Below are 19,845 nucleotides of genomic sequence, written 5' to 3' on the forward strand. Positions count from 1 at the left end.
AAAGTATTTAACTAAAGCATCTCAGTCTGAGAAAGTATATTTTGATACCTATTGTTGGTTCTAAAATAAAACAACCATATATTTGTATACAAACCATTGGCCTAGAGTTCAGTTCTTGAGTGTGTGAGACCATTTGCTGACTGAGTGTGTACAACAAATGTTTTACACTGTCCTCTGATACTGCCTTACTGCTCGACTAAGCTACCACTTTAGAGAGTAAGGTTATATCTAACTTTAGCCTCTGCCAAACCTCTGGGGATTGTGGACTCTGTGCACACTGCACCTATTTGGGAACAGTATATACAGGGCCACTTTCTCACACAGGGTCACCCAGATTTACTTTTGTTTTGCCTTTTTGCCGAACCCTATTTTTGCAGGCTACAGAACTCTGTTCACTTTAACTCTTGTAACCATGGGTCAAATGCTTCTGCTACGCATTTCAACATTTTAAAATTGGTATACTCCTGACTGGCATATTTAACTTACCCATAAGTCCAGAGTAGATGGTAGCAAGATGTACCCAGGGCCTCTAAGTTAAATAGTGCCAATGGACTGCAACACCCATTGTGCCAACTACTACAGTGACAATGTAAACAGGGCTGCAGACTTTCTACCAGTAGCCTAGCTGTGCAGGTTCTGACTGCAAATGAAAACTGTCAAAAATGATCCCTTTGGCAGGCCTAAACCTTACTTTTGAATATTTACAAGTGACTCTAAGTAGTCCATATCGCCATTAAAGGAAGGATACATGGTATTTATAAGTAGGACTTGTAAAAGTATAATGTTAAACATGTCCTTACAGTAAAAATCCCCTCAAACGTATTTTCACAGTAGTAGGTTTGGTTGTTCCATAGGAAAACAGTGATGGTGCAGTATTCATTCCTAAACCTGTTTCTCAGGTGCTCAGTACTAGCTATAACAAGCATTGGCATAGCCAATAGGTCTCGCTTTTGGGACCTTATAAGTGTTTAGCCATGCAACAGTTGCATAAATAAATACTTATAAGGTCCCAAAAGCGAGACCTATTGGCTATGCCAATGCTTGTTTTTTGCTTAGCATTTTCTGGTTTATTATTCAGGGCTTGGGTTGGTGCCCAGGGAACTGTCGAACAGAGAAATAGCGATTTGTCGAAGATGGCAAGGAACCGTGTTTTTAGAGGGAAACTGGGATTATAACTCTGGCCTCTTTGTTTCATAGTCTGCAGGTTACGAGTCAGTCACTGGGCCATATTTTTTCTCTATGAAGCTAATCTGGACTATTCTTCATCGACCACAAACCGATTTTTTTCACACATTTTAACAGGTCTTTTTAATGCTCGATTCAGGAGTGCTCCTTAATATTCCTGAAATGTGCAGACATGGGGTCGTTCTAGGCAGGATTTGCATTAATCTGCAGGTGTTACTTAGATCTCTGAAGTTTGCGCACAACCCAACGAGCTGTCCTCACAGAATTGTCTTACTATTGAACTCTAAAGGTGAAGTATTCCCTTGTAATGTTTTACATTGTGGTGGAACGTTCTTATCAGTGAACAATGAAGATTCCATGCTCACTACGAGACAACTTCTTAAAGAGAATACATTCAATGTAGCGCCTGTGTTTGTCTGGTGTGAGTAACACTAGAGCCGCGCTGTCGTCAGTCTGTTAACACCTTGCAGGCTTTGAGTTCCACTTCCTGTTCTCTCATAGCCCTCATGGGAGCGTCTGCTGAGGCCACTGGGCAAATACAACGACCGCCGCCAGTCATTAGGAGCAGAGTGTGTACAGGGGAGTGATAAATGGCTTTGTGAAGTGCAAACTCCTTTGATGCCATCTTCGTTGCCACCGGGAGCAAGCTGTGCCTTTTGTCAAAATGTCTGTTTATCCAGGGTCACTGCGGTGCCTTTTCCAGGTGTTATCACACCGATAAGAGCCGTTCCTCTGACTGCACGGCCGTTTGTTTCCATTTGACAGCAAAGACGCATTCACCTTTAAGCATCTCCTCGCCACCCAGGCGCCTTGTAACCCCTCCGTCAAGGCGCCTGATCCTAGAATCAAGGGGTTGAAGGTAGTTAGTTAGGTAGTTAGTTGTATTCTCTTTAAGAAGTTGTGGAGAGGTGTGGCTCACTGGTTAGAGGTGGCAGATCCGTAAGCAGAGAATCGGCCAGAGACCAGGGTTCAATTCCCGACGCGGCAGGGTCGTGGACCAGGGTCAAAACGGACTTGATAATTCTCGCCTCGGTACCTACTCTAACCAGGAACACACTCGGCAACTCTGGGCATTAAGCTTGCCTCATCTCTACAACGGCCCCCCACAGACGCCGGGGATGCCTGGTTTCACCTTGGAGATACCCAGAAAGGGACCATCTCACAGGGATAGCCAGGACGGGTTCCCCAGCGGTCTACAGCGCCGGGACGCCCCGTTCCTGGGGCAGCTGTGCGCTTTACAAGTCTACAACATTTACATTTACATAGATGACAGTTGTCAATGGTGATGGAGCATTCATGTCTGATCGCTAATGATTCCAAGTAAAATTCATTCTAACAAGCATTGGCCGCACGCGCGCCTCGCGCTTAAAGTTTAGAAAAAAAAGACAAGCCCGGCGGAGCGTGGCGCGTGCGCGCTTGGGGGCGGGGGAGCGAACCCTTTGAAGTGCTCCCAAAAAGCAGAGTGCATGGCGGCACCAAGCGCGTGGTTGTGCGCGTGCTAGCAATGCAATCCGCTTTTTGGGAGCACTTTGAAATGCCCTTTTACAATAGTCTCGCTTTGCGATCGCTTACGCAATAGCAAGGCGAGACCTAAAAATAATGAAATAAATATTTTTGATAGTTGTTAAAAATCCAGTTTAATGGCGAAGTCAGATTTGTTCTGAATATTACAGAAAAGTAACTTTTATAAAGTTACCTTTGCCCTCCCGGATACCTCTGGAGGCCAAATCTCCATTCTGCTCTTTCCCTCCTGCCAGCCAGAATTTAGCATTTCCATGTGTGTGAATCGGGTGTGAGCTTGCTCCCAGGAGCAAATAGGCTGACTTGAATGGACAATTGGGTTTTTCTTATGACATTTGTGGCGCACCTAAAAGGAGGGAAACAGAATGCCAAAACAATTTGTACGTATCCACTATATGGTTGCTGAAAGCTCAGTTTTTGCCCAACCCGACATCTATCTGAGTTTGTTAGGGGTCCAGGGACTGCCTAAAGCTGGATTTTAGTGTTTGAAGTGGGTGGACACTACTAATATCATAGTACACCCCACACACACACCCATCCCTCAGAACCCAAGTTTTGTGTGGCTGCAGACTTCGGCCATTTTGAAACCGCCCAAAGTGGCATTTATATTGTGGCACAGAGCTGCAGAACATCAAAACGCCAAATTGGGTGTAAAGCCTGAAAAATGGAACCACAATATAAATTCCCCTTGAATAACATTGACGAACGCTACCTGGTCCCATAACTGGGAGTCCTGATTTGTTTATTCCTTTGAATTCATCCCATAAACCTTGTTGTACAGTGGGAATTCCTACGTGCCCTGATGGAGCCACAACTTATTAAGAGTTTGTGAAACACGAGTTGGCTTGAGCTGCTTCTTGTTAAACTTTACATATAAAAACTATTAAACAGTAAAATGTCAATAACTTTGAGCATCAAATCCTTTCACTGTAAGCTTTAGAAACTAGTCTATTTGAATATTAAACTAGGCAGGACTTGGAAGGAGCCTTGCATTTTCCAAAGTAGCACAGTAGGTCCATGTCTTTTTGTGCCAAATGGGGGGTGAATACATGCAAATGGTTTTCAATACTGCCAACATTACTCTTAGCTGAAGTTGTGTTGGTGGAAATTTCTGGGCGAGCATGCAGGGGCAGTTAGGTAGTTTAGCAACCATTTATAACCCCTATTGTACTATTTCAAATGTTTAACGCCGTTTCTAGACAGCAAAAGGGGATACTTTCTGTAATATATCTCATTAGATGGACCTAATGGCTCTGCTCTACTTGCAATATAGTTTTATACATAAAGTAATAAATTGCCACACCTAAGAGCACTGCAAACATGGAAATGTCTCACATAACAAAATAAAAACTTGTCAGATTTGCTTTTGAAGATTAAAATCTGTGACCAGAGATTACACACTGAACTCACCAGCAAGTGTATTAACGACCTGGGTTTTTTATCAGTGCACATTAAACGTGCTAAATTACACATAGAACAGGTCCTAATGATCAAAGTGAAGTCGTAATCACGAAGTTAAACCAAGACAGCTTTACTGCCACACTTTTTAAAGCTGCCAGTTTCTGTCAAGGTCTAGTCTTGTAAAAACATAGGGGCTTATTTACAAACCCCTTGCGCCACCGGTAAGTCACTTTTTCCCATATTAAAAGTGACGCACTGGGGTTGTAAATAAGCCCCATAATGGGCATACGATGACACAGATGCCCCTTCTTGTGACACTCCTTTCTGCCGTCTTCCCATCCAGTACATTTGGAGAAAAAAAATAGTTTTGTATGTCGCACTTAAGCAAGCCGAACGGTTGACGCCCCTTTATTACTTTTTTATGGGTTTTTATATAGCACGAACTTCCCGAAGATGCCAGAGCACTTTACAATAGAACCAGTTACATTACTAAAGGACTTCAGAGTAAATGAATAACATCAAAGATACAAACAGATATCTTATCTTTTGTAGAAAAAAATAAGTATTTCTGACGACGACGTGCATATATCTAGCAAAGTCGTAGCTTTTGATACCAACCTGCTCCAAACCAACCACTGCTCCAAAACAACCACTTAGTAAGAAACGGACACTGCTAGTGGCGGGAAACCCTGATGACTTTAGATTGGTTTAGGCAATTGTTTACAGCAAGACTTGCTCAGGAGTTCTTATTATTCATTGGCTGTTGAGCCCCGGAGATTGTACAGTGGATTGTGATTGGCTCAGAAAACACTTGCCAACTGTTCATTGGCGCAGTGGTATCCCTGTCAATGAGCCGGCGCCAGTGTTTGAGAATCGCAGTGATAGCTGAACTTTCGAGTTTACCCTTTTAGCGTGGAATTAGTTTGGCCAGAAAATAACACGGTCTCGCAGCAGGTTCTGTGGCGCTCTCTTTCTTATCAACCACCTTTTTTCCCACAGACGTTAAGCCCCCTTTCCGTACAAAATACTGTGACTCTTTGAAGCCTGAGTGTACGGGATTCTGACCGACAGATCGGCGCCTTGCAGTGCTTCCCCAGCGCCCGCTTCGAGATTGGTGAGTTTAACAAGCATGGCTGTTTCATGTGTGACCTTGCTGCCATAAGCACGGGCAGAGCTGCCCCTGCCGTACCTTGCGATTGATTGCTAGCGATCTTAAGCTCGTTTAGAGCGAGACTAACGCGTAGGCATTGTCCGTGCATGATAGGAATTAATTGTAATGTATTTAGAGCGGTTTCACTTTCATTTTGTGGGTTGTGTTTACCATGTGTGTTTTAACTCGCTGCTATTGCTTCCGGGAATTGGGTCATAGTGCAGGAGCGGCTCTGGTCCAGCGGCCCTCAGGCAGCCCCTCACAACTGAGAGAGAGAGAGAGAGAACTCTTGTTTATTTAGACCATAGTCACAATAGGAAGGAACCCAGAATAATTATGTCAATAAAAATTCTTTAGCAAGTAAATTACCAATAAAACACTTAGCAAAAATGGCATCAATATACAGTCGTAATTGATTATAAACATATATTTTTTTTATAATTTCACCTAAAACGTTTATATTAATGGGAAAAGACTAAAATGAATTTAAAATCACTGCCCCTCCTTCAGTTTCTCCCTTACGAAGCATTTTATGGCTTTCATATATTATCCCAGAGCAATAGCAATATCAAGATATGGCATTTCTGTGAGTAGGAGTACCGCGTGGGCGCAAAATCTTATCTCCTATTTTAACAAGCATTTGCAATGCAACAGGTCTCGCATTTACGCGAGTTTGAGCTATTGACATTGTAAATGACAATGCCTTTTATTTATGTTTTGGTTTTTGAAACATAAATAAAACGCATTGTCATTTACAATGCCTATAGCTCAAACTCGCGTAAATGCGAGACCTATTGCATTGCAAATGCTTGTGTTAAATTGTACCTGTCAGATTGTTCTTTCGGTTCACGAAGTTTTAAATTATACTTGTGCTGCTTATGTTGATTATATAGAAAGCTTTAAAATAACCAGTTTAACCCCTTCCATGCTGCGCAGATTCCGCCGCTGTGCTGACGGAATCTTGCGCGGGCGTGGTCATGACGGAACGGTTCCGTCATGAGCACAGCTCAACCGTGGCTCATGACGGAACCGTTCCGTCATGAGCACCGAAGGGGTTAATAGGTGATTCGATTCGCAGGTCCACCGACATTGAGGTAGCAGAAATAAAGAACGTTTTTCTAGCCAGGAGCTTTCACTGTACTATATAACATTAATATGAACTTAAACACCTAGGCAGTCTAAATTAGGCAACTATATAATACATTAGAAAATGCTAATATTGCAGAAGGAGACAGTGTACATAATATTAATAAAAACATATATAAATTTTATTATGTGTGGATTGCACAGAAATAATAATAAGTTGATAATAGGCAATTCTACATTAAGGAATACGATTCAAAAGATGTCAAGCAAAATAGACAATTCATCACAAATAATGAGCCAAATCACATATATAATATATAATAAATACAAATACAAGTGGCTGAGGCCGAGATGTTCTCAACGCGCGTTTCGACGCTAACAAGGCGTCTTCATCAGGAGAGACACAATATCTTTTATCTTATAAATATACAAAAATATCATGGAAAGGACAAAAATATGCAATTATTATTATTTTTTTTTCTCTAAAAAACACTGAGCTCCTTCACATAATATTGTTCTAATAACGGAAAGGTGCTGTCAAAACCAACCTTCACTTAAGGTCCCAGGCTAGAGAAAAAAACCCGAGAAATATGTGCAAATGTGAGTAGAATAGAGCAAAGTGCTATGATAACCAAGGTAAGACCAGTGATAAGTGAACGTAGAATAGAAAGGATATGAAAAGCAAAAGAATATAAAGGATAATAGTACAAAAAATACAAGTTAATGAAAAAAACAGTAATTGTCTAATGAATGTCTTAACAGAAGAAAACTAGAAGAAGAAAGAAAGAGAGTCTTACTCAATTGATTGTCGTGCGATAAGATAAATAAATGGGGTCCAGCCAGGACCTAATATCGCTAGAAATATTCCCTGTATATAATGAGAGAAGCAAAAATTCAGGGGCATATTATGATACGTATAATACAAAAGTATCAAGTCACGAGTTTTTATGTTCTCTGATTCCAGGGAGAAGGACCTAAAAGAATGACCAAATAGGTGAAGTAGCAGCTTACACATATGATGAGACGAAGTAGTCAAAGGAGTCAAAGAAGAAATGCCTAGAGGTCCAATGCAGGCACATGGATTCACAATGAGTTGAAAAAGTTACTGAAAATTCAACCAGAAAAAATAAATTCAGAAAGTAGAAGGAAAATGATGAATAATTACGATGGTATAGCGCCAGGCGCAGCCAGAAAATGATACCAAAAAGTACCTGCAGTGCAGTTCCAATAGATACATAAAATGATGTGAGGAGTTAAACAAATAAGAATCATTCGAATGCAACACAGCGGAAGCAAAGCACAGCAAGCGGATTCATAGCAAGCAGAGATGTATCTTGATATATTGGAACAATGAACACTGAAAAAGAAAAAAGAGAGAAAGACCAAATATAATACAAACAGCGATTGGACAAGTCGAACGGAATATAGCTGTGTCGAAGGTCTGAGAGCTGACTTACTTGAATGAAACAAGGATCAAACGTGATGGCGGATGTGGACCACAGGCATAGGTGGAAAAACAAGCCAAAGGACCCGATTAAAAAGGTTACGTGGGGTCACATGATGCCACGGGGGTGAGCACTAAACAGCTAGAGAGCGGACAATGGACCATGTAAAGTATCGTAATGCCGCGGGAGTGAGCAGGATTCAACCGGCAAGCTAGAAAGCGGACAATAAACAGGGTGATATGACGAGTGAAGATCCGGAAATGGATGTAGAACGATGCCTGGCTAATGAAGACAAAATGGGGAAATTACACAAGTACGAATGATAATTACTGAAATAAAATGAATAACTGAAGATTGTATTAAAAAATAAACTAATGAAATAATACTTAGTGGATAAAGCAGAAGAGATGAAAAAATGTACACAGCTCTGAGCTTAATGAGGCGGACCAAGAAACTGAAATGTGAATATAGAAAGTAACAATGAAGGATACTATAAATCTCATGTATGTAAATAATAAAAACAAATAATATGTAACAAATAAGTAATAAATAAATAAAAGCGAAGAAATGTTCCAATATATCATATACAGAAAGAACCTAATAGCAAAAGATAATTAGAATCTGTTGAAAAGAATGGCATTTTCCCAAGGTAATTCATTGTTTAATCCTTTATGGAAGGTGTTGTGGGTGAAAATCCAAAAAACTTCTCTTTTTTTTACCGATTTCTTCACTTTGTGACTCATTCTCAAGATTGATTTTTTCAAGAATGTGCCATTTAATGTCTTCAGCAGAGTGTTGTTGTTCTTTATAGTGTTTTAACCATGGGAGCCAACAGTTTGTTAGTTCGAATAGCTGAACGGTGCTCATTGAGACGAGTGGCAATAGGTCTGGAGGTTTCTCCCACATAGCCAGAATTGCACGGGCAGATAATCAAATAGATGACATTATTTGTTCTGCAATTTGTCATGGATTTAGAATGGGTGGTGTATCCATTGAGAGTAATAGTGCAGCCCTCTATGGCTCCATCACATGCTTTGCAGTTAGAACGTAAGCATTTGAATGTACCTTTGATAGGCGATTTGCCATCAATGGTTTTCTGTAGAAAAGGGACATGAGTATTAAACCGTGATCTAACAATGATGTCTTTCAAATTTTTATTGCGTCTATGCGCAAACAATGGTTTCTTCAGCTGTATAGAAGAATCTTGTTCAGAGTTGAGTATATGCCAATTAGCATTAATGATACGACGTACCTGTTCGTCCATGGTAGAGTGTTTTGTGATGCATACCAATTGATCTTTTGTTTTGGGGTCTTTAGCTCGTAAGAGGGCATCTCTATCATAAAATCTAGCTCGCTTGAGAGATTCCCGTATCAGCCGATGCGGGTAACCTCTGGCTAGAAATTTCGTTTTCATAATGAGAGCTTGCGAGTCAAAATCATGGATGTTGGTGCAGTTGCGACGCAGTCGCAAAAATTGACCAAAAGGGATGCTTTGTTTCTGTGATCTTGGATGGTAACTATTAAAATGTAGCAGGGTTTTTCTGTCTGTGGGCTTAGTAAAAAGATCCACCTCTAAATGGCCAGAGTTGTGTGTAATCATAATGTCTAAAAATTCAACTTCTTGTTTGTTGGTATGTGCTGTAAATCTAAGATTGATGTCGGTGACATTAATCCATTGCAGGAATTCCTCTAGCTGTTCTTCAGTGTCTCCCCAAATGAAAAAAATGTCGTCAATGTATCGTGCCCACCGATGCACTGATTCAAAGAAGGGAGCAATTTCATTATAAATGAAATTGGATTCGAATTTAGACATGTAGATATTTGCTACAGAAGGAGCCACTGTAGCACCCATACTTACACCGCGTATTTGTTTGAACCAGATGTTGTTAAATTCAAATGTGTTTTCTGTAAGTACAATGGTGAGACACTCCAAAACAAATGCTTTAGGGCAAGGTATCTCATATGTATCGATAAACCAAGAAACAGCTGCGATAGCTTCCCTTTGAGGGATGTTGATATAAAGTGATTCTACATCTAGAGTCACTAAAATCTCTCGATCAGAATTAAAGGGAAGATATTCAACCTTCGAGATCATGTCTCCAGTATCCCTAATGTATGATGGAATTTTAGATATAGAGGGACGTAACCAATGATCCACATATTTGGATAATGGTTCTGTGACCGATCCAATGGTGGATACAATGGGACGTAGTGGGGGTTCTGTGAGATTTTTATGGACTTTGGGTACTCCATAGATACAGGGCATGGTCTTCTTAGAGTTGGTGAGAAATGCAAATTCTTTTTTATTTATTTCACCTTTTGAAAGAGCAACGCTGGACAGACGTTGAATAGTTTGACAGATTCTGTTGGTAGGATCTGATGTAACTTTCATGTAAAATAATGGGTCTCCAAGAAGGGCTAGCATTTGATTTTCATAGCTATTGGTGTTTAACACCACTATGCCTCCCCCTTTTATCCGCATTTTTTTTTTTTTTTTTTTTTTTTGAAACCGTTTATTGCAATCTCAAATATATACAAGTATGGGCCTACAACCTTCCGGCCGGCCGCTAGAGTGACAGGAACACCTGACAAACTTACAAAAGGGCACTTGGCGTTGCAGAGAAGTAAATCAGGAGGCATCAACGACGTGGGCCACATGACTCTAAGCCCACAATACGGTTTCATTTTATACACACACAACAACATAAAAAAAACCACACCCGCAAGGCAACCCGCAATCGAAGGTAACCACACGTGCTCCTCAAATGAGGGACCCCGACCATCCACAGGAATCTGAAGAGGGGGAAGGGAAACAAGTCCAGGACTGGGGGAACTCTGTGCCCGGGGCAGGGGGAGGGGGTCAACTAGGGGGACGGAGCCGGTGAGGCAGCAGGCAGCAGTGGTGGCTCGCAGATACCCCCGCGGTAGGCGTTCCAGGGGCCCCATATTTTCACCCACGCCCCAGGCTTGCCCCTCGCCACATACACCACCTTTTCTCGGAACATGCACCAATCCATATGTTCTTTCCAGGCCGACACCGCCGGGGGCCGCTGGGATCCCCACAGTTGAGCGATGTCACGCTTAGCTATCATATATCCCAGAGTCACCCATCGCGTCTGCGGAACCGAGTAATCAGTTGGTTCCCACACATTCAGCAAGCATCTCCTCGCTTCAGGCAACAGTGCGACATGCGTAACCAGACGCAGGACCTCGTGCACACCACGCCAGAATCGCTCCACCTTCGGGCATTCCCACAAAATATGCAAAAAAGTCGCCAAAGCACCACACCCACGCTTACACAACCCATCCTCAGCATAACCCATACGCAGAAGGCTTGGCCCCGTCATGTAAACCCGGTGGAGTATCTTAAGCTGGACGAAGCGAAGGCGAGCCGGTATGGCCACCTCCTTCGGAGAGGCCACCGCGGAAATCCAGTCTTTGTCGTCCAACTCCAGCCCGTCGGCAACCCAAGCCTCACGGAGGCCGGTCAGCAGGCCCGAGCGGTCATTAATCAATTTTTTGTAAATGAGGGAGATCGTGCTATCCGGAACGTGGCCATCCAGCACTCTATCCTCCAGGGGGGAAGACTCCGGGATGGAGGCGACGTCTGGGAAGACGGAGCCCAGCGCATGACGGACCTGCAAGTACCGAAAGTATTCACTGCCCTGCAGCTGAAACTCCGTCTGCAGCGTCTCGAATGTTTTAAATCCCCCTCTCGTCCAGAGGTCCCCCACTTTACTGATGCCAATCGTGTCCCACTTCTCGAAGCCCTTCGAGGTCCACAGGGAGCCCAACCGCTGAGGCGCATACAACGGCGATGCCCGGGTCAAACGGTCCTTCCACCCCATAGCTGCATTGGCCGCGTGCCACACCCGCACCATGACACGCGCGGGCCCCGTCAAGCGGGGATCCGGCGCGCCAGAGTAGAGTGCTCGATTGTAGTCGCCACCGGGCAGGAGCATCTTTTCCATTTCAAATGCCGGGTTCAAGGCGGGTCCATAGAGACCGTGATTAATTGCAGCTAGCTGGGAGGCCCAGTAATACCGCTTAATGTCCGGGAGGGCAATCCCCCCATCATACCACGGGAGCGTCAACTTTGCCAGGGCTATACGCGGCCTCCCGTCCCAGAACAGGCGGCGCTGTAGACTCTCCACCTCACGGAAGTAGCGCGCCGGGACTAGGTCCATAGTGTTCTGGAGGGCGTACAGGAAGCGCGGCAACGACATCATCTTAAACAATGCCGCCCGGCCGAGCGGCGAAAGCGGCAGGCGCCGCCAGCGCCCGACGTCCTCCTTCAAGCGCTGGAGGGGGGGAAGCAAGTTTCGCTCGTAGCGGGCCTCCGGGTCCAGCGTGATATAGACACCCAGGTACCGAAACCCCTGCGAGGCAATCTGGATCGGACATCCCCGCGGGAGGACGGGAGCCTCCCCGGAAAGCACATAGACACATGATTTAGCCCAGTTGATGACAAGGCCTGAGTTACGGCCAAAGGAGCGCAGGACATCAACCAGGACAATCAGTGATTTGCGCGGGGAGGCTAGGTACAAAAGGATATCGTCAGCGTAGAGGGACACGCGGTCCTCATACTCGGGGGTCCAACGGAGACCACGGATGGAAGGGTGCCACCGCAGCCACTCCGCCAGGGGTTCCAAGGCCAATGCAAACAGGAGCGGCGACAAGGGGCAACCCTGTCGCGTGCCCCGTCCCAGCGCGAACGGGGCCGAGACTCGCCCATTCACTACCACCTGCGCTAACGGGCCCGAGTACAACAATTTGACCCAGCTGATGAATCCCGGTCCAAATCCAAATTTCGCCAGCATCGCCCAAATGTATGGCCATTCGAGCGTGTCAAACGCCATGGTGGCGTCTAAGGACGCCAAGATGGCCGGCTCCCGCACAAACGGAACACGCGCGAGCACCCCGTGCAAGCGCCGCAGATTGAGGGCCGTGTTGCGATGGGGGATAAAGCCAGACTGGTCTTGGTGGACCAAATCGCCCACCACGCCGACCAGCCGGTTGGCGAGCACCTTGGCAAGGATTTTGGGCTCCGCATTCAAGAGCGAGATAGGCCGATAGGAGGTAACCCGGTCTCGGGGTTTCCCCTCCTTGTGGATCACCACGATTGTAGCCAGACGTTGGTCCGGCGGGAGGGAGCCCCGCGAGTGGGCCGCCAGGAACATCGCGCGGAGGTGGGGTTCCAGTACGTCCGGTCGCAGCTTATACAACTCGATAGGGATGCCGTTCGGGCCCATGGCCTTGCCAGATGCGACCGAGCGTATAGCGAGGGCAATTTCGTCCGAGGTAGGAGCAGCATCCAACGACTCCCTGTCCTCCACCGAAAGGGAGGGCAGCGCGATATCTCGAAGCAGGGCATGAGAATCCGCCTCCGAGCAGGGAGAGACCGGGGAATACACCTCGCGGAAATAATCCGCGAAGCAAGAGACAATGTCTTCTGGCTCGGTGACACGTACACCATCCGTCCTCTCAATCAGCGGAACCACACGACTCGCTCTCTCCTTTTTATCCAACCACGCAATCAATTTACCAGCCTTATCACCCACATCATACAGTCGCCCCTGCTGCTCTCTACTGAGGCCCCTGGCTGCCTCCGTGACGAGGGCCCTATAGGCCGCTTGCTTAAGGTGTAGAACATGCAGTGCAGCATCCGTCACCCCACTCCCCAAATCACCCTCTAGTTCAGTAATTTCGGCCTCCACTCGGGTCACCTCCTCCTGCTCGCGCCTCCGGGCATGGGATATGAAGGAGAGGGCCTCCCCCCTAATAACTGTCTTGAAGGCCTCCCAAAGGGAGATAGCCGAAGGGACAGACCCCACATTCTCCTCAAAATACCGCTGCAAGGATTTAATCAGGTCAGCACGAATAGTGGGGTCGCGCAGGTACCAGGCATTGATTGGAGCTACCCTGCCCTCCCCCCTCGGGAGGACACCAAAGTGCAACAGGAGCGGGGAGTGATCTGAAATACCCCGCGCCAGATGGCGCACCTCTCCCACCCTCCCAGCATAGGCCGCAGGGACAAGGATATGGTCAAGCCGCGAGAGGCTACCATGGGCACCCGAATGGAAGGTGTATTGCAGCTGCGTGGGATGTTTTAAGCGCCAGCAGTCCACCAATCCCAATGTATCTAAGAGGCCGGACAGCCACGCCTGCGCCCGGGGGAGGTCCCTAGGGGGGTGACGATCCATAGTCCCAGAAACCACCGCATTGAAATCCCCCCCAACCACCAGAAGCCCCCCCGGAAGGTCAAGGAGGAGGCGCCCCAGGTCCGCAAAAGTGGTAGACTGTAGCCCCGGTGGGACATACACTGAAACAAAGACAACCACTTTGCCCTCCATTCTCCCCACCAAGGCAGTGTAGCGTCCCCTCTCATCATGGCGCACCTCATCTATTTCCAGCGGGAGCGAGTTCTTAACCATGATGCCCACCCCCCGCGAGCCAGACGTGAAGCCCGAGTGGGCCACCAAACGATAGCCACGCCGATTCATGGCACAAAAGGAATTACCAATAAGGTGTGTCTCCTGCAGAAAGACCACATCTGGCGAAATTCGTTTCAGATACTGCAGGACCACACCTCGCTTAATCCTATCCCCCAGTCCATTAACGTTCCACGACAACAAAGTCAAGTCCCTACCCCCCATCACATACAGAAGCCATCATTCGTCCCCCCGAGAGCACCTCAAAAACACCAATACAGTAAAGGGTTTGCCTTGCGGTAAAAACGAACAACACCCCACCCCAACCCACCCGTCCCAACAGAACTCCCCCCTCACTGCACCCCTGCATGAGCCCAAACAGCCCCCCCAAAGTGCAGTGTGCCTGTCGCCCCATAGATAAACACTAACTAGTCCCCCAGAGGAGGAGGGAAAGCCCCCAAGAGACCCCGTACGACCTCCACGGGAGGGGAACTTACACAATCAGTCAGTGATGACAATAATGTTGTCTAGAGCAAGGCCTACTATTAGTCCCTCAGTCCTGATCCGGCAAGCCCTCCCCACCAACCGCGCCCCCCCCACCCCCCCGGCCCCGATCCCCGGGCAAAGTGTCCAACCAGTCCCCGGCCGCCTCGGGGCGATCAAAGAAGTGCGTGCGGCCATCCACCTCTACCCTCAACTTCGCTGGAAAAAGCATCGCATACTTGAGGTTCAGGTCCCGTAGGCGACGTTTGACTCCGAGAAAACTCAGTCTCTGCTTCTGGACCGCCGGAGTAAAATCAGGATAGAAGTTTACGTCCATATTGTCGAGTCTGACCGGTCCTTGTTGCCTAGAAGTCTGCAGGATAGCGTCTCTGTCCCGAAAGTTGAAGATCCGGGCAATGAGAGGCCTCGGAGGGGCTCCGATCTTAGGTCTCCCTCCGGGGACCCTGTGGGCACGTTCCACTGCGAAGAGTTTACTCAGCCCCCGGGGCTGGAGACGGGTGAGGATCAGGTCCTCCACAAACAGATCCGCCGCCTCCTCCTCACGTCCCTCCGGCACCCCGACAATGCGAACGTTGTTCCTCCGGGCCCGACCCTCGGAATCTTCCAGTCGACGATCCATCAGGGCGCTCGCCTGGCCCAGTCGGCGCACCTCCTTTTGGAGGGCCGCCACGTCCGTGGTGAGGTCCGAGGTGGTGTGGGCCAAAGAGTCGACCCGGTCATTCGTCTTGGACAGATCGGCCCTCACCAGGCCCACATCCACGAGGACCGAGTCAATCTTTTGCGCCAGAGTGTCAAAGCGCTGGTCCACTGAGGCCTTCATCTCGGCGATGGCGCCCATGACGTCCCGGAGGGTCAGATCCGCGGGCAGAGCAGGAGCATCAGTCGGGCCAACAGGGGACCTACGCGGCGCCTCTGGAGATCCCTTCTGGAGGGTGTAGCGGTCCATGCTGTTAGACTGAGGGGCTGCGCCACGGCGGGTCGATTTTACCTTTGCCCGGTCGCCATCTTGTTTCGTGGACATGGCTCCAGTCCCCAAATCGTGCCAATCTCCTTGAAAGGGGCTGACAGACCAGTTCACGGGCTCCGGGGGAGGGCGACCACAGCTCCGAAGGGCGGATCACAGCTGGCGGGCCGGCAGGGCACCCCGATGAAGCCACACCACCGCACGCCGCCTCGCGACCCTACCTCGCTTGGCAGCAAGGAGGGCGCAAAAGCGAAAGTGAAAGTGCGGGGTACGCGAATCGCCCAGCCTCGCCCGCCGCTGTTGTTCACTTTGTCTCCGGATCGCCCCACAACTCCAATCCGGGGGGCCGGCGTGGAGAAGGCCGCAAACCTCAATCGATGCTCCCGCCGGTGTCCGAGGTCCGATTGGGAAACGGAAAACGGGTGGCACCTCAGCTCGGTCTCACGAACACAGTCCCCTCGTCTAGGACAGGATATGGTCAGGATTTATGCAGGAGGTCGCGGAGGTCCTCAGGAGCCTCGCACCTACGCGGCCATCTTGGTTGCGCGCTAGGCTCCTCCCTCTTTATCCGCATTTTTAATGGTGATAGATTTATTCTCTCTAAGGGTAGATAGACAAGAGAATTCTTCTTTGTTGAGATTAAAGCAGGGTTTTGGAATAAACCGGGTAGCTTGGTCTAAACGTTTAAGAACAACTTTTTCAAATACTCCTACTTCAGGTCCTATCTGTTCCAATGAAGGTGTAAAGGTTGAGGGCAAAGCCAGAGTATAATCAACAGAGGCTATTGATATATTTGTAGTATCCTGAGAGAAATACTTTTTGAGTCTGATTTTACGAAAAAATGAAATTATATCTTTGTATAATTCAAATTTGTTGGTGTACGAATGGGGGACAAAAGACAGACCTTTAGAAAGCAGACTCAAACAGTTAGAGTCTAATAGATGAGATGATAAATTAAAGATAGGAATAGTTTCTACTATCTCCAATATTGTCGATTCCTGGTTTGTAACACTTGTTGATTGTCTGGGGGTGTGTAAAGATTCTGTTGTTGATAGTTCCCTCTCATTTGAGGCTGAAAATGGACACGTTGTCGTCCTCTGCGTGTCCCTCGTTGGGCTAAAAAAGGCTGGTATTGTGAATTATAGGGACGACTGGGTCTAGATGAATTCTGGAATTGGTCATTTAGGTCTCCATCGGAGTCTGAAGTGTCAGAAAAGGTTCTGACTTGCGGTGTTCTATAGTTATAGTCCTGAGAGTATTGGTTTTGTTGATAGTAATTTTCTTCAAGGTATGGATAGGTTTTGGTAATGGAGTAGTAGCGTAGATCCTTTCTTAATTTCTTAGTTTTACGTTTAATAAGGTAATCAGAGAATGATGCAAGTTCTTTTTCTGCAGTTTCAAGTTTCTTTTTGGCTTCTTCAATACTATTAGATTTTCTGATTTGTTATTCTAATTCTATTAGTTAATTTTTTAGAGAGGACAGCAGTTCTATAGCTGTTTCAATAATAAGGATCATTAAGTCCCTGGAGCATCTGCTAGCTATCATACTCCGTTGCCCCGCACTTCCTTTTGTCCTGAAGAAGACCCGCACGGCCAAGGTTCTAAATTTCCTTAGGGCCACTTAGACGGGTCGAAACGTCGACGCCCCTTTTCAAAAGCCTGGGACACGCAATTCTTTTATGTGCCATATCAGGAATTAGATTCTGTCTGCTAAATATATAATTGTTTTGTGATATCTTTAAACGTGACCAGGCTCGTTTGGACGGTGATTGACAACCGTTCCCTGTGTGAAGTTAATTAATATCTGTATTACTGTGTTCCATACTATTTTCTTCTCACTCACTCACCCTTTTAGCACTCTTACTATATGCACGTTCCCTCTGGAGCAACCATGTGTCAAATATTATAGAACTTATGAAATTGCGTAAATAAACGTATGGTGATTTAGAAATTGGATGTTGCTGCTGTTTTTCATGTTGTAATGTTGTATTGAATACCATGAGCTATCCAAAATAATTCTGTTTATCTAGCTCAGATTCGCATAATGATATAACCTAATGGAATTATTGTTTTGTGTTAATAATTGGTTTGGGACCATTGTTTTTTGAATCAAGTTTATACCCAGGTTCTTGACTTTTGGGTTACCCCATTTTTGTAATGGTTCAGAAAGCCAAGCACATACGTCACCAACACCTCTTTTCCAGTGGCTGGCCACCGTTTACCATAAACGGTGACGCCAGCCAATGGAAAAGAGGGGCGGGACTTAATGCCCCTTACAGAAAAAACCTGTAAACACTAAATTTCGCCAGCGAGACTGCGCATGTCTGCGCAGTCTTACGCCAGGCGAGACCTAAAAATATGGGGCATAAAAACAGTTTCCGTAAGGCTAAAATCGAAATCGAATCAAGCAGTATGTGCAAAATGTCATTTCTAGTTCCTAACCCACATTTACAAATCCCATCAGTTTGTATTATTGCTACTTTTATTTTTTCTTCCATCAGCCTAAGAGTAATACCAACTCGTAATCTTAGGATTTCATGCCTTAGCCCTTGATTAGGAAGTATATCCAGGTACGGAAACCAGGCTTCGTTTACCCATGAATTCCTTATACACTGAACTGATTTTTTCACACTCAGATATTCCAGGTCCATCATTCTTGAATATTTCTGACCTTGTTACCTGAGAATGCCCTTAGTGAAAACTACTTCCATGGACTTATGTGCTACTCTCACCTTAAGGCGCGCACCTATTGTCTGGAGTTTCCTTCTTACATCCTTCGCCCATTTTAGGCTACTAAGTTGAATCTCCTCTCTGCACCATTGTGAGACCTTCTGCAACCACCTGGATCCTGGCATTTCCAAAACCTTAGCAAAGACATTTGGGTCTAAATGCCCCATGCTATTTTACCCAACTCCATTCTAATAGCCTGAATCATTGTGGAACTTGGTAATGACAATAACATTTGTAAGATCTTCCCTTCTCGATCCCACTCCCATTTACCACTCGGGTAAAGAACTTCTGCCCCACACAGTACTTGCAGGGGGATCGTTGCTTCATATGCCTTTAACAGGGGTCTATGCAACATGTCTCCGTATTCTTTGTTACATTTTTTCAGCCCACAAATTGATGACAAAGCTTTTGCTTTTTGGGCCTTTCAGTGAGTATACCACTTTAGAGCACTATTAAACCAAAGACCCAAATATCTATATTCCTTAACTATCTCCAATTTCTCTTGCCTTAAAAACCAGCTAAAATTCTTATTTCTTTTCCCAAAATATAAAACCTTTGTTTTTTTTTCCATATTTACAGTTAAAAACTTTGTCTCACAATAGTTCTTAAAAACATTTAATTTCCTTTGGAGTCCTAGCTCCGTTTGATCAAGTATCACAAGGTCATCCGCATATAGAAGGAAGACACTTTTATTGCCACTCATTCTAGGACTTGCACTTCTTTCTACTTCTAATGCTACAGGAAGATCAGCTAGGAAGATAGCGAATGGCAAGGGGACCAACCCGGTCTAAGGCCATTCCCTACAGTTATTTTTCGAGTCAGTGACCCTTGCATATCTCTAATTACCTGGACTCAGTTTCTCTATGTAGCTCTTTTAGAATCACTAATATACCTTCCGGTATTCCATACTTTATCAGATCTTCCCATAAACATTTACGGTCCACCGAATCAAAGGCTGCCCGAAAGTCGACAAAGCAACAATACAATTTCCCTTTTTGCTTGACTTCCGGGCCAGTGCCCATACGGCAAAACAGTGGTCTATGGTGGAATGTCCTTCATTAAAACCCCCCCTGTTCGACCGGTACAATTGAACCCTGCTCTACCCAATCTTTTAACTTACCTAGTATTATTTTAGCAAAGATTTTTTTCCCCAATGTCTAATAAATTAATTAATCTATAATTCTATGGGGCATGAACATCTCCTTTCTTGTGTATCGGCCTCATTATGGCACTCTTCCAATTTTTTGGGATCTTCCCGGTTTCTAAGATTACTAGGAACATAAGCGAGAAGAATTCTGCCCACCAGGTCAACTTTTATTTAATTATCAGGGCTGGTAGATTATCCGGACTTGCTGCTCTTGTTAGCTTCAAAATCGGTATCGTGTTTGTCACGTTTACTACTGAAAAATCAGATTTTAGGACTTCTAC

General features: G+C 45.9%; 1 protein-coding gene across 4 annotated transcripts in view; it reads left to right on the plus strand.

Moving 5' to 3' along the window:
- PRIM2 (DNA primase subunit 2) overlaps positions 1–19,845 on the plus strand; it is a 1,241,637-nt gene that overhangs the window by 45,366 nt on the left and 1,176,426 nt on the right. The window contains exon 1 of one of the 4 annotated variants that reach the window (XM_085610890.1): positions 4,940–5,221. The exons of the other annotated variants lie outside the window; for them this stretch is intronic. The gene's annotated coding sequence lies outside the window, so the exon portion shown is untranslated. Of the gene's footprint in view, positions 1–4,939; positions 5,222–19,845 lie in introns of those variants that run through there. 4 annotated transcript variants of the gene reach the window in all.

This window comes from Triturus cristatus, chromosome 6 (assembly GCF_964204655.1).
Source record: "Triturus cristatus chromosome 6, aTriCri1.1, whole genome shotgun sequence".
Lineage (NCBI taxonomy): Eukaryota > Metazoa > Chordata > Amphibia > Caudata > Salamandridae > Triturus > Triturus cristatus.